The sequence below is a fragment of the Chiloscyllium plagiosum genome, unplaced genomic scaffold (assembly GCF_037043375.1).
Source record: "Chiloscyllium plagiosum isolate Xiang-an unplaced genomic scaffold, Cpla_swu_hap1 HiC_scaffold_26, whole genome shotgun sequence".
Taxonomy (NCBI): Eukaryota; Metazoa; Chordata; class Chondrichthyes; order Orectolobiformes; family Hemiscylliidae; genus Chiloscyllium; species Chiloscyllium plagiosum.
The window spans coordinates 33,073,156-33,086,427 of NW_028270164.1; the positions used below are offsets into that span (position 1 = coordinate 33,073,156).

The window sequence follows — 13,272 nt, forward strand, 5'->3', positions numbered from 1 at the left end:
ATTATGCTACAAAGAAGTTATCTGATAAAAGCTGGTATTGGTTTTAACAAAGTCAGATTTTAACAATCAGCATTTTGACTGTTAATCTAAATATCTTACCCTTCTTTTATGGTAGAAAAGCTGAATACATTCAATTTTTCCTTAAACATCTGATAATAAAGATCAGTCTCAGCAATCCTCTCATGGGATTTCCTTGGTTAAATAGCAGAATAAAAGGTCATAAGCCGCAACCAGTCCATGCCACTGCGAAAACTCCACTTAAGTCTGCTCACATCTTTCATCACCCAAATCTACCATCAAAGGTATCTATTCCCAACTCCCTGAAATTTCTATCTTGTAACTGGGCTATTTGCTTTAAAATCCCTGCACACAGAACTTTGTGGTCTAACTAAGGTTTTTTTCCCGTTCAGTGTAAATTCCAGACTTAACATTCTATACTCCAAGAATAATGTCTTGTACTTTATTTGGTTTCTATAAGGCCCTAACAACTTTTTAAATGTTGGAGTAATAGAAGCAGGCTGAATGAGTGGGGATATGCTCCCACAGAACTAAGATTTTAGTTGTAGCTTTCTGTAGTTGCTGGGATCTTGAAGCTAGAATTGGAAGTTGTTTTTCCTCTCTCCTTACAGCTAAAAGCTGGGAGTTCTGTTTCTACTGCTAGAATTGCATATGAGACTATCTATTTCACTGAATTCACTTTCGTCAATGGTGTGTTTATTGGATGTTGCTGTAATAGAACAGTTAATTAGTAGGTTATATGTATTATGCTGTTAGGGCCTCACAAGCTTTTTACATTATTGGCTTTGCACAGCCCACTTGTTACCTCTTTCGCAACCTTGCTTCATTTCAAAAAAGGACAAAGTATACCTCCTAAAGCTAGAGGATCATAACACCCCTTTCTTTTCCATCCTTGTTTTTCTGCCTTCCACTTTTCCTCTGTCCTTTGTCTTTTGTTTTCTATTGTTTCTTTTTCTCCTTTCTCTGTCTCCATCCTCAGGCTCCTATTCTCCTGCTGTTCTAATGTAAACCATTCCTTCATGAAACTGCAGCAGCAGCCTCTGTGATATTGGTCTGAGTTACATATGTTTGTTTTACTGCAAATAAGGGTTATCTGAAACATGACTTTAAGGAAAATCGCATTACTTTGAGGTAAACTCTGATATTGTTACTTCCCGTGCAACATAATGTCTTTGGCAGGTGGTCATAAATGAAATGTACTCTACTTTAGCACTGCTGTTAGCAGATTGACCAATAACAAATGCACAGAATCAATATGTTAGATTGAGTTCTGTGCAATGCTGACCTGATATTGGCTTTAATATAACTCGGAACCAAAACATAATGGGCAAGTTCGACTATCTGATGCATTTTGATGCTGAGTGGTTTATTTCATGTATTACTGAAATCTGTACTGGAATGTGAACATAAAATTACTCAAAGTAAACTAAGGCACATGCAAAGCAACTTTCATGTTGATGAAATGCAAGAAGATTGGCCTTCAGTTTAGGAAACAGAAGTGTTACAGATTGAAAGTTTATTTGGTATTTGCCCTGATTTTTCAATTTTTTTTTATAAAGTATATTTTGATTTTCATCTTGCCTTTCGAATTTAGTCAGTGGGCTGGTGAAAAGCATTTTGTTTGGAAAATTCCTAATGTGAATTGGTGGATCTAGAGTATGTCTTTGTCCGCTATAATTCATTCTATCTTTTTCAGCTATTTCATTAATCAGCTATAATTTTACTGCTAAATGAAACATTTTCACCTATCATTTTCTTAACCACATGAATTTGCACATACATTATATTCATATAAAGATTTGAATGAGATATCCCTGTACAAAGATGTCACACTCCACTTAGACTCATACAGATATATAGCAGGGAAATAGACCCTTCGAACCAACTCGTCCATGCTGACCAGATTTCCTAACCTAATCCAATTCCGCACTTTATATTATATTATATTAGATTAGATTACAGTGTGGAAACAGGCCCTTCGGCCCAACAAGTCCACACTGACCCACCGAAGCGCAACCCACCCATACCCCTACATTTACCCCTTACCTAACACTACGGGCAATTCAGTATGGCCAACTCACCCGACCCTGCACATCCTTAGACTGTGGGAGGAAACCGGAGCACCCGGAGGAAACCCACGCAGACACGGGGAGAACGTGCAAACTCCACACAGTCAGTCGCCCGAGGCGGGAATTGAACCCGGGTCTCTGGCGCTGTGAGGCAGCAATGCTAACCACTGTGCCACCGTGCCTTGCTCATGTTTGCCGTTTGAGGCCTGTGTGTAGAAAGTAGATGAAGGAGAGAAAACGGGCGCACAGAGCACCCTCCTGATGACAAAAAAAAAGTTTTCCTTAAAAACTAAGGAATGCAATTGTAAGGACTGCACTGAAATTTTGTGAATGTTTATAACTAAGCTTGCAATTCAATTACACATTTACTGAATCTTCCTTGAAATGATGTACTTTGCTCAATCTGAGGCTGACTGATAGGATAAAATTCTCCTCCCTGCTTCAATAAAACATGATTGGACATTCTAATGGCACTGTTGGTGAATATCCTAAATTGCACATAACTGACAAGTAAGGGGAAGCAGATGTGGTTGGCCCATATCCCTCTAAACCCTTCCTATTCATATACCCATCTAGATGCCTTTTAAATGTTGTAATCGTCTCCACATTTCCTCTAGCAGTTCATTTGATACACCACCCTCTGCGTAAAAAAAGTTGCCCCTTAGGTCAATTTTTAATTTTTTCCCTTTAACCCTGAACCTATGCCCTCATTCCGGACTCCCCCACCCCAGGGAAAAGATGTTGTCCTATCTGATGCCCCTCATGATATTTTTTAAAACCTCAGCCTCCAGTGCTCCAGGGAAAACAGCCCCAGCCTATTCAGCCTCTTGTTATATCTTAAACCCTCCAACTCTGGCACATCCTTGTAAATCTTTTCTAAACCCTTTCAAATTTCGCAACATCCTTCCTATAGCAGGGAAACCAGAATTACATGCAATATTCCAAAAGTGGCCCTAACTAATGTCCTGTATGGCTGCAACATGATCTTCCAACTCTTATACTCAAAGCACTGACCAATGGAAAAAAAAGCATACCAAAAGCCGCTTTCACAATCTTATCTACCTGCGACTCCACCTTCAAGGAACTGTGAACCTGTACTTCAAGGTCTCTTGGTTGAGCAACACTCCCCAGAGCTTACCATTAAGTGTATAACTCCTGCCCTGATTTGCCTTTACAAAATGCAGCACCTCGCATTTATTGAAATTAAACTCCATCTGCCACTTCTCAGCTCTGATTCAAGATCCTGTTGTTCTCTAAGGTAACCACCTTCATTGCCCACTACACCTCCAATTTTGGTGTCATCTGCAAACTATACCTCCTATGTTCATATCCAAATAGTTTATATACATGATGAAAAGCAGTGGACCCAGCACCGATCCTTGTAGCACTCCACTGGTCACAGGCCTCCAGTCTGAAAGGCAACCCTCCACCACCACCCTCTGTCTCCTATCTTTGAGCCAGTTCTGTATCCAAATGGCTAGTTCTCTCTGTATTCCATGAGATCTAACCTTGCTAACCGGTCTACCATGAGGAACCTTACTAAAGTTCATATAGAACATGTCCACCACTCTGCCCTCATCAATCCTCTTCATTACCTCTTCAAAAAACTCAGTCAAGTTAGTAAGACATAATTTCCAACGTACAAAGCCATGTTGACTATCCCTAACCATTCCTTGACTTTCCGAATAAATGTAAATCTTGGCCCTCCGGATTCCCTCCAACACTGACATCAGGCTCATTGTTCTAATGTTCCCTGGCTTTTCCTTACCACCGTTCTTCAATAGTTTGAGTTTCCTGGTTTCATGGGCAGTGGGCCAAAATAATTTGTTGCATTATTTCTTTAGAATAGGAGACAGGAAGGTAAATCTATGAACCATTACAAACCCATTCCAAGGTACAGTAATGGAGAAATTTTGCTGTGGTTGTGCATCCAGTGGCAATTGGATAGTTTGATATGTTCATTTTTTGTAGGCAAAGTTGTATTAAGTGTCTGTTATTAATATCACACGTAGAGAACTGAGAATCAAGAGCTGAGTAAACAGGACGAGTACGTACAGATCTTCCGAACCGTTTAAAGGATTGTGAAATAAACAGGACAAGGACTGAGAAAGGATTATAAATAAGATTGTGCAAATTTGATGCTGTTTGAGAGAAATAAAGGAAAGGCAAAGAAAAAGCAATGGGGGAAATAAATATGACCTGTTTAAAATCTCGAACAATTTAAACCTGAAGCACTTAATGGTCAGGTCCTAGGGAGTGGTCTGAACAAAGAGACCTTGGAGTGCAAGTTCATAGTTCCTTGAAAGTAGAGTCACAGGTAGATAGGATAGTGAAGAAGGCATTTGGTATGCTTCCCTTTATTGGTCAGAGTATTGAGTAAAGGAGTTGGGAGGTCATGTTGCGGCTGTACAGGACATTGGTTAGACCAGTTTTGGAATATTGTGCACAATTCTGGTGTCCTTCCTATCAGAAGGATGTTATGAAATGTGAAAGGGATCAGAAAAGATTTACAAAGGTGTTGCCAGGGTTGGAGGATTTGAGCTACAGGGAGGGACTGAATAGGCTAGGGCTATCTTTCCTGGTGTGTCAGAGGCTGAGGGGTGACCTTTATAGAGGTTTATAAAACCATGAGGAGATGGATAGGGTAACTAGACAAGGTATTTTCCCTGGGGTGGTGGAGTCTAGAACTAGAGGGCATAGGTTTAGGGTGAGAGGGGAAAAATTTAAAAGGGACTTAAGGGGCAATTTTTTCATGCAGAGGATGGTGCGTATATTGAATGAGCTGCTAGAGGAAGTGGTAGAAGCTGGTACAATTACAAAACTTAAAAGCACCTGGATGGATATATGAATAGGAAAGGTTTAGAGGGATTTGGGTCGATAGTGTGGTGCTGGAAAAGCACAGCCGGTCAGGCAGCATCTGAGGAGCAGGAAAATCAATGTTTCGGGCAAAAGCCCTTCACCAGGATAGCAATTGGGAGAGTTTACATTAGTTGGATAGACATAATTACTAAGTCCATCAGGAGCCACAATAGAACATCTGATCCCATCAGATTTCAAGCAGGACTCCTTGATTTTTCACATAATACTATATGACAACATCAGATTTGGTGGTGCACGATGGAGTTTCCAATATTATCCTTTTCAGTATCTATTGTATTTATAAAGGTAAAGACACCATCATCCTTCCAGACCATAGATTATTCTTTCATTGGTGAGAGATGACTGTTGGTGCTTTAGTCAGAGGGTACCATGCCTCAGGTGAGTGAGAGAGAGAGGTTGCGAAGGAGAGTCCTTCAGAATAACTTCAGTTGGTGCAGGAATTGAACCCACACTGTTGGCACTGTAACCAATCATCCAGACGAGTAAACTAACCAACCCCTTTGTACAAGCCAAAGATTTGCCTCTCACCTGTAATGTCATTTGTGTCTAAACAAATAATAGCAAGCACCATTAACCTGTCAGTTCTGTCAACACAAATGTCTAGATCATTATTTTGCCTTTCTTTAGATGTTTCATAAACAAATAGTAATTCTGATTTTTCCAAGTGATGGTGTTTTATTAGTATTTTCATTAAGTCAGTTAAAAGCAAACACAATATTAAAGTTTTGTAGTTAAAATCAATAAACCTTTTTGGAGCAAGTTTGACAGACTGATTCAAGGAAAGAGGTGATAGAGGAAGAAACATTGTCTCACTAATGCCTTGTACAGTTGCAGCAACACTTCCTTACTTCTAGGGGCATAGAGTCATAGCATGGAAATGCACCCTTTGGGTCTGATCCTGAATTAATCTGGTCCCATTTACCAGCATTCGGCACACATCCCTCTAAATCCTTCTCTTCATATACCCATCCAGATGTCTTTTAAATGTTGTAATTGTACCAGCTTCCACCACTTCCTCTGCCAGCTCACTCCATACACGCCCACCTGCTGCGTGAAATGTTGCACCCTACGTCCTTTTTAAATGTTTCCCCTCTCACCTTAAACTTATGCCCTCTAGTTTTGGATGCCCCAATCCTGTGGAGAAGACCTTAGCTATTCACCCTATTCATACTCCTCATGATTTTATAAACCTCTATAAGGTCACCCCTCAGCCTCCAATGCTACAGGGAAAATAGCCTAATCAGCTTCTCCCTATAACTCAAATCCTCCAACTCTGGCAACATCCTTACAAATCTTTTCTGAACCCTTTCATGTTTCATAACATCCTTCTTTTAGCAGGGAGACCAGAATTGAATGCAGTATTCTAAAAATCACCTAACAAATATCCTGTACAGCCGCAACATGACCTCCCAACTCCTCTACTCAATGCACTGACCAATAATAAAAAAAGCATACCAAATGCCTCCTTCACTATCCTATCTATCTGCAACTCCACCTTCAAGGAACAATGAACCTGCACTCTAAGGTCTCTTTGTTCAGCAACACTCTCCAGGACCTTACCATTAAATGTATAAGTCCTGTCCTGATTTGCCTTATCTACATTAAACACCATCTGCTGCTCCTCGGTCCATTGGCCCATCTGATAAAATCCATTATACTCCGAGGTGACCTTCTTCACTGTCGACTACACCAGCAATTTTCCTGTCATTTGCAAACTTACTAACGATACCTCTTATGTTCACATCCAAAATGATAACAAGCAGTGGACCCAGCACTGATCCTTGTGGCACATCACTGGTCTCGGGCCTGCAATCTGAAAAGTCTAAACTCTATTCCTTTAGCAATAAATGCCAAAACTTCATTTGTATTTCTTGTTATCTGCTGTACTTGCATGTTAGTTTTCTGTGATTCACACATAAGGACACCCAGCTCCCTGTGCACAAAAGCACATTGAAGTTTCTCTCCATTTAGATAATAAGTTGCTTTTCCATTCCTCTGATCAAGATGGTTGACATCACATTTATCCATGTTAAACTACATCTGCCAAATTTTAGCAGATTCATCTAATTCCGTTTTTTACTATCATCTAATCATCCCTGTGTTCAATGTTTCTTGGTTCACAATAATAACTGCTCCCGAGATAAGGAGTAATTCATGTGAATTCCCTGTAAATTGCACTGTTTAAATAACCAATGTAAAATTAAATCCAGTATTTATTCTGTACTTTATTGTTTATGCTTACAAGTCACAATATTTAAAAATAAATTATGCTTACTGCACATTATGATTGAGGTTCTGTTTTAGTATGTGCATCAGTACGAGTCACATTTGAAGAATGAAATGATTCTGCAGTTGTATTCTGAGCAATATGCTGTGCCTTATGTACGTGAATGATGCTTAGATGGCTTGGAGCTTTAATTTCCATACACAAGGAAGGAATACATGCATTGATAGGGTGGGAGGTGGGGGAGAGGGGGGGATGTTGTTGCGGGGTTCGTCAATGAAGCCTTCTGTATTTAAAAAATTTCCCACACAGCTACAATACCATTGCAGCTGTGAGTCACAGGTCAATCTATGGGAATCCTCTCCAGAATGCTAGCCTGCCAACCTCAACCACAAATCATTTTAAATAATTTTGACCTTCCTCAGTGGGCACTTCCATCGTGAGTCATCCTTTGTGCTTTTCTACCTCTTGCTGTGAAAGCCACCTCTCACTGAGACTGAGGGTGACAGCACACTGCCCTCCTGTTGGTCCAGATGGGTGACTGACCCACCCATTGTTCCCAATTAACTGGCAAGATGATGCAAGGAGGCTGGCTTTTGATTTCAACCCATAAAAATGTTTCAAGTCAGTCAGATTCTGCCTAAGTTTCAGATATATCACTTTGTATCAGAACTGCAAACAGCCAGATGAGGAACAGATTTTAAGCAAGTGCAGAGACAGGGAAAAGTAAAAGAGAAGAGGAGGACAGAAGATCATGAATGACAGTGATTTTGATTCTTGAAAAGCAGGAGTGATGAAATACCAAAAGAGAACTGGAACAAGAGAAAAGAGATTGGAAATGGAATAAGGAATAGAAGTTGGTTCTAGAGCAATTATGAATGACAAAGCTAACAGCCCCAACTGTCCGAAGAAAATTAGGTGCCATGGTTACAATCTGAACTCAATATTTTGTGTTTTGTCAAAAGATCAGGTGTTGAAACTTTGAGCTTCATTTGAAGAAATTAGCAAACTGAGAGATTTGAAGTAGGCATGGACTGGAGAATTAAATGACAACCAACCAAAAGCTAAGGGTCAGGCTTGCAGATTGAATAGAATTGAATCGCAAAATGATTACCCAATCTACATTCAATGTAGAGGACACTACATTGTAGTCAGTAAATACTAAATTGAAAGCAGTACAAATAAATTGCTCTTCTACACATAACGAGCGTGTACGACCTCGGGCAGTCGGAATAAAGGAGGTATTGATTAGGTTTTACATCTTCTGTGCTCAGATGGGAAGATATTTTGAGAAAGAGAGGGAGTGTAGAGGATATTAAGGAGTGGATCAAGATGTTGTACAACAAATGATGCCTTTGGAATGCTGAAAGGGAAAAGGAGAAGATGATGTTTTGTGGTAGCAATGTACTGAAAGTAGTAGAAATGGAGGAAGATGGTTGTTGGTGAAGATTGATGAGGTGGACAGTGAGGACAATGGAAACTTTATGGTGGTTTTGCAAGGGGAAGGAATGAAAAAAAGGCAGAAGTCGATCCAGTGATCAATCAAACACCGTATCGTGGAATCCTCACTTAATGAAGCCAGAAGAGACATGGAAGTACTGGAATGGAAAATGAATTGTCAGTACAGTTGAGACTGAGACTGATAAACTGAAAGAATGAAAAAGAGTTCTTGCAGGAAGCAGTGTAAAACCAAGTATGTTCAAGCAGATATGTGAGCTCATTACTTTTCTAGATCCTGATCGTTGATTGATTTCTACTTGCACTGACTTTTCCATTCTGATTTCTGCTAATGAGATTGCTGGGAAACTTGGATCCAAACTGACAAGACATGATAGGTGCATGACTGGGCTTCATTTTAAACATAACTTGATTTTGTCGTTACAAGAAATGCCAGTCAAAATTAAAGAGTTCCATTTTGCTAAGTAGTATTCTCACCCAAAATATGCATCAAGAGTACAAAGCAATCCACTTCACCATGGAGGAGAAAGTGAGGGCTGCAGATGCTGGAGATCATTGTCAAAAAATGTGGTGCTGGAAAAGCACAGCCGGTCAGGCAGCATCTGAGGAGGTGGGGTTGTTTAGTGTGTGTGTGCCCCAGAGATGTTCTCTGAAACGTTCCGCAAGTTGGCGTCCTGTCTCCCCAATGTAGAGGAGACCACATCAGGAGCAATGAACTCAACAGATAATGTGTGGAAGTGCAGGAAAATCTTTGCCGGATGTGGAAGAATCAACCCCAAACCGCCCTGTGGCTGAACACTTCAACTTCCCCTCCCACTCCACCAAGGACATGCAGGTCCTTGGCCTCCTCCACCGCCAGATTCTAGCCACCTGATGCCTGGAAGAAGAACGCCTCATCTTCCACATTGGGACCCTCCAACCACACGGGATCAATGATGATTTCACTAGTTTCCTCATCTCCTCTCCCCTGACCTTTATCCCAGATCCAACCCTCCAAATTGGAACTGCCCTCTTGAACTGTCCTACCTGTCCACTTTCTTTCTCACTTATCTGCTCCAACCTATCGCCATTCATCTAACCCCACCTTCATCTACCTATAGCATTCCCTGCTACATTACCCTCAGCCCCAGCCCACTCCCATTTATCTCTCAGCCCCCTTCAGCCTCCTCTACATTCCTGATGAAGAGCTTATGCTCGAAACATCGACTGTCTTGCTCCTCAGTTGCTGCCTGACTGGCAGTGCTTTTCCAGTGCCACACTCTTTTCATTTCACCATGTCAGGGAACTGTGTACCACTAAGACATTCATTTCTAGACATTAAAGATATCTGAATTTGGTTTTACATTGTTTAGATTGTATTGTATTGCTGTTTTCGGTGCAAGCCTCACATCAGGAGTCACAAAAGCAATTGCATTAAACAATTGGGAGAGTAGTTAGACAGCTGACTCTCATGACTATTCATTAACTTAACATAGTTAGCAATTCAAGACACAAGTATAAAGTATGCAAATAATTAGGGCTTATTGACAAATATTTTACAAACAGCTCAATTATGTTAAAATTCAGCATTAACTGATTACTGGATATAAATGTGAAGGTATCATTGATGGATCTCAATCAGCAAGACTATTATAGACCCCCTAGTAATTGACTAATTGATTAAAATGACTTGCAAATGTAACAATCCTTTAATGTTTCTCATTTGGATATATAGAAAATTTCATTTTATGTCCTAATAACACCAAAAACCTGTTGCCAGTTGATAGATGGATACATTTATTTTGCTTATTCAGCTAAATAAGAATAAATACACATTGGCATACTGTTGTTTGGGATAATGAGCAGTTACACAATTTGCCAGGGGTCTGTCCTGCTGCCTCAGCATTTCTCAATATTTATCAATAACTTAGATGCAGAAATATAGACCACTTCATTGACACCATTAAATGATGGGAGCAGACTGTTTCAGAGTGACATTGATGGATTATGTGAATGAACTAAATTTTGAGAGATCAAGTTCTGTGGGGAAAGTGTGGGGTGAACCACTTTGAACATAAAGGTGGGTTAGAATTAAATGAGATTGAATAACGTTAATACATTTAATCGATGAGCAAGTTTTATTGCTTTTTGTGGAGAGATGGTTCAATACTTTTGTGTGGAGATCTGTTCCTCACCATTTGTTTTTAAGGTATGTTCCCTTATCCTCAACTTCCCATCAACAGCAAGTGTTTCTGTTAGCCTTGTTAATTCCTTCTAAAATTTAAAACCTCAAGCAAGTCACCCAGTAATCTTTGATATTTCAAGAAACATTGGCCGACTATGTATAATCTCTTATTGTAACCCTTTTTCCATAATCCATTTTGTATTATTTTGTTGGAGGCTCCATTTTGGCAGCCTGTCTGCACACTTGGGTTGGGGGGTGGGGTTCCTCCTGGCAAGGGCTATCCCTGTCCCACCCTTCTCTACCATTTTAATTACACCGTCCACACTCACACCTTCACTGTCACCATCCTACTAGTGCTGTGACGTTGTCCCAATCACTTGTATTTTCAGTTTCCTGCATTGCTTCAGGTCTGGCATCTGCTGCAGTTCCAGCAGTGACCATTGGTGATGCTGCTTAGACTGAGGAGCTGTTCGTAGTTTTTGGAGGGGGGCATCCTGCCTCAGGATTGGAAGGTGTTCCATGCAAATTAGCAGCACCCTGCCCAACAGGAGGTAGTGCTGGACTTCCCCTGACATTCTGCCAGTGAGCTGCATCATCAGCACTGTGTTAAATCCCAGTGAATGACTTGCAGCAAATCTAAGTGGGAGGAATTACCAGCATTGCATTGCTTCTCACATAGAGAACTTGCTATTAAACTTTAACATTGTGATCTCTTAATTGCTCAGACATAAATAAAAGATATGAAAATAAAAAGTTATGGAGGCAAGATGGCCATCCTTGAATAATAATTGAAGATAATTAGAGTTATTATGGATAATGAGAACAATATTTATTGTCTGAAATAAAGCGGGGGGGGGGGGGGGGCGGCAGGGCTCAAAGTCCTCTCTACAGTACATTCTAAAATGTGTTGCTTAAACAAAGGTGGTGCTGTACTTGCATTGTATTAGCAAATTGATTTCAGCATGAGACTGTTTGAAAATATTGGCTCAATTATTTTCTATTGATAGCGAAATGTAGTAACTGATCGATGCTAGAAAGTAGCAAATATCAAGGAAATGACAAGAAATCTTTAGGATAATACAGATCAGCAATGATGAGGCAACCTCAAGCTTCTTTCTCTAATGACTTCTGCAGGTTAGAGATGTATTTTCAACAATTGCTACAGTTAATGACTATTTGTAATGAGGTGAACAAAGCAAATCTATTCATTCATGGGATGAGGGTGTAGCTGGTTAGACCAACATTTGTTATCCATCCCTAGTTACCCAGAAAGCAGTTAAGAACCAACCACATTGCCAGACAATTAGCCAGTCCATTGCAAGCTGAGGTACTCCATTGTACATGAGCACAGAGTTCATTTGACATCCACTTTCAAAGGTTTATGTTTCCAGGATGACCCCCTCCAAAAGCTACGAACAGCTTTCCCTGTTTTTATATCTTCTGTGCTTTAATCTCATTGCTATCCTGCACTTGTTCCATATTTGCTTTCTGATTTCTTCCTCATTCCCTTAATGCAGCTGTCTATTCATATTTTGTTGTGAATAGAGCTAATGGTCTAACCTCAAGAGACTATTCTGTGTTTTCACTCAGGTGTAGCACTGTAGTAAGTAGGTGGCTACCTCAACGAACCATGAGGTCTCCATCATGGACCTCCTTGTCAGTGCTCTGCATGTCTTATTGTACAGGGAAATGTGTGTAGCCATTATTGGTCAGGTATACCAGCATTCCCCCCTCTCTTGAGTTAAGACCCATTTTCTCCTTAACCAAGGCCCCAACCAAGGCCCCAGCCATGGGTGGAATGTTGGTCACAGTAGTATCCTTGCTAAGAAGGCAAAAGGCATGAGTCTGTTCAAAAATATTGGCGCAAATATAGGTTCTGCAACAAACCACAGCAGAGACCAAGAAGCACCCTGACAGTGGTCACGGTGTATCAGATTGCATTAGTGCCACAAGAGAGCGAGAATCTTTTGCCCTCTCATTAATTTCCTTGAATTGTGTGAGGCATGTTGTCAATGCTGACTCTCTATATATATATATGCCCAGAACTGTACCAGCTGCTGGATCAGAGCCTAAGATCTGCAGCCGTGGAGGCTGTCCTCTCCTGATGGCTTTGAATGAGCTGTGAATTTTTCCTATCCCAGCCCTACATCAACAATGGAAATTATCATTGGACGCAGTAGTGGCTATCATAAACTCTCAGTGCAGGTGTAAATCAGATTGGTTCATTGTCCAGAGCACTATTGGAAGTCTCACATGTACTTTGTTGTTACGGTCAGTGTACACCATTGTTAAAGATGGTGCCATGATCTCGTCATGATCTCTGTTCATTTTCAAGAGCATCACCTGTGGCCAACATTTGAACCACAGACACTTTCACACCAGATTCAAATTCCCTCCATACCCAGCTTGTCCTGGTGACCAGATACCCTTCCTCTCTCTTTAGGCTCCATCCCCATCTA

General features: G+C 40.6%; 1 protein-coding gene across 4 annotated transcripts in view; it reads left to right on the top strand.

The window, feature by feature from the left end:
- LOC122563223 (metabotropic glutamate receptor 4-like) overlaps positions 1-13,272 on the top strand; it is a 1,237,105-nt gene that overhangs the window by 246,328 nt on the left and 977,505 nt on the right. The window lies entirely within an intron of this gene.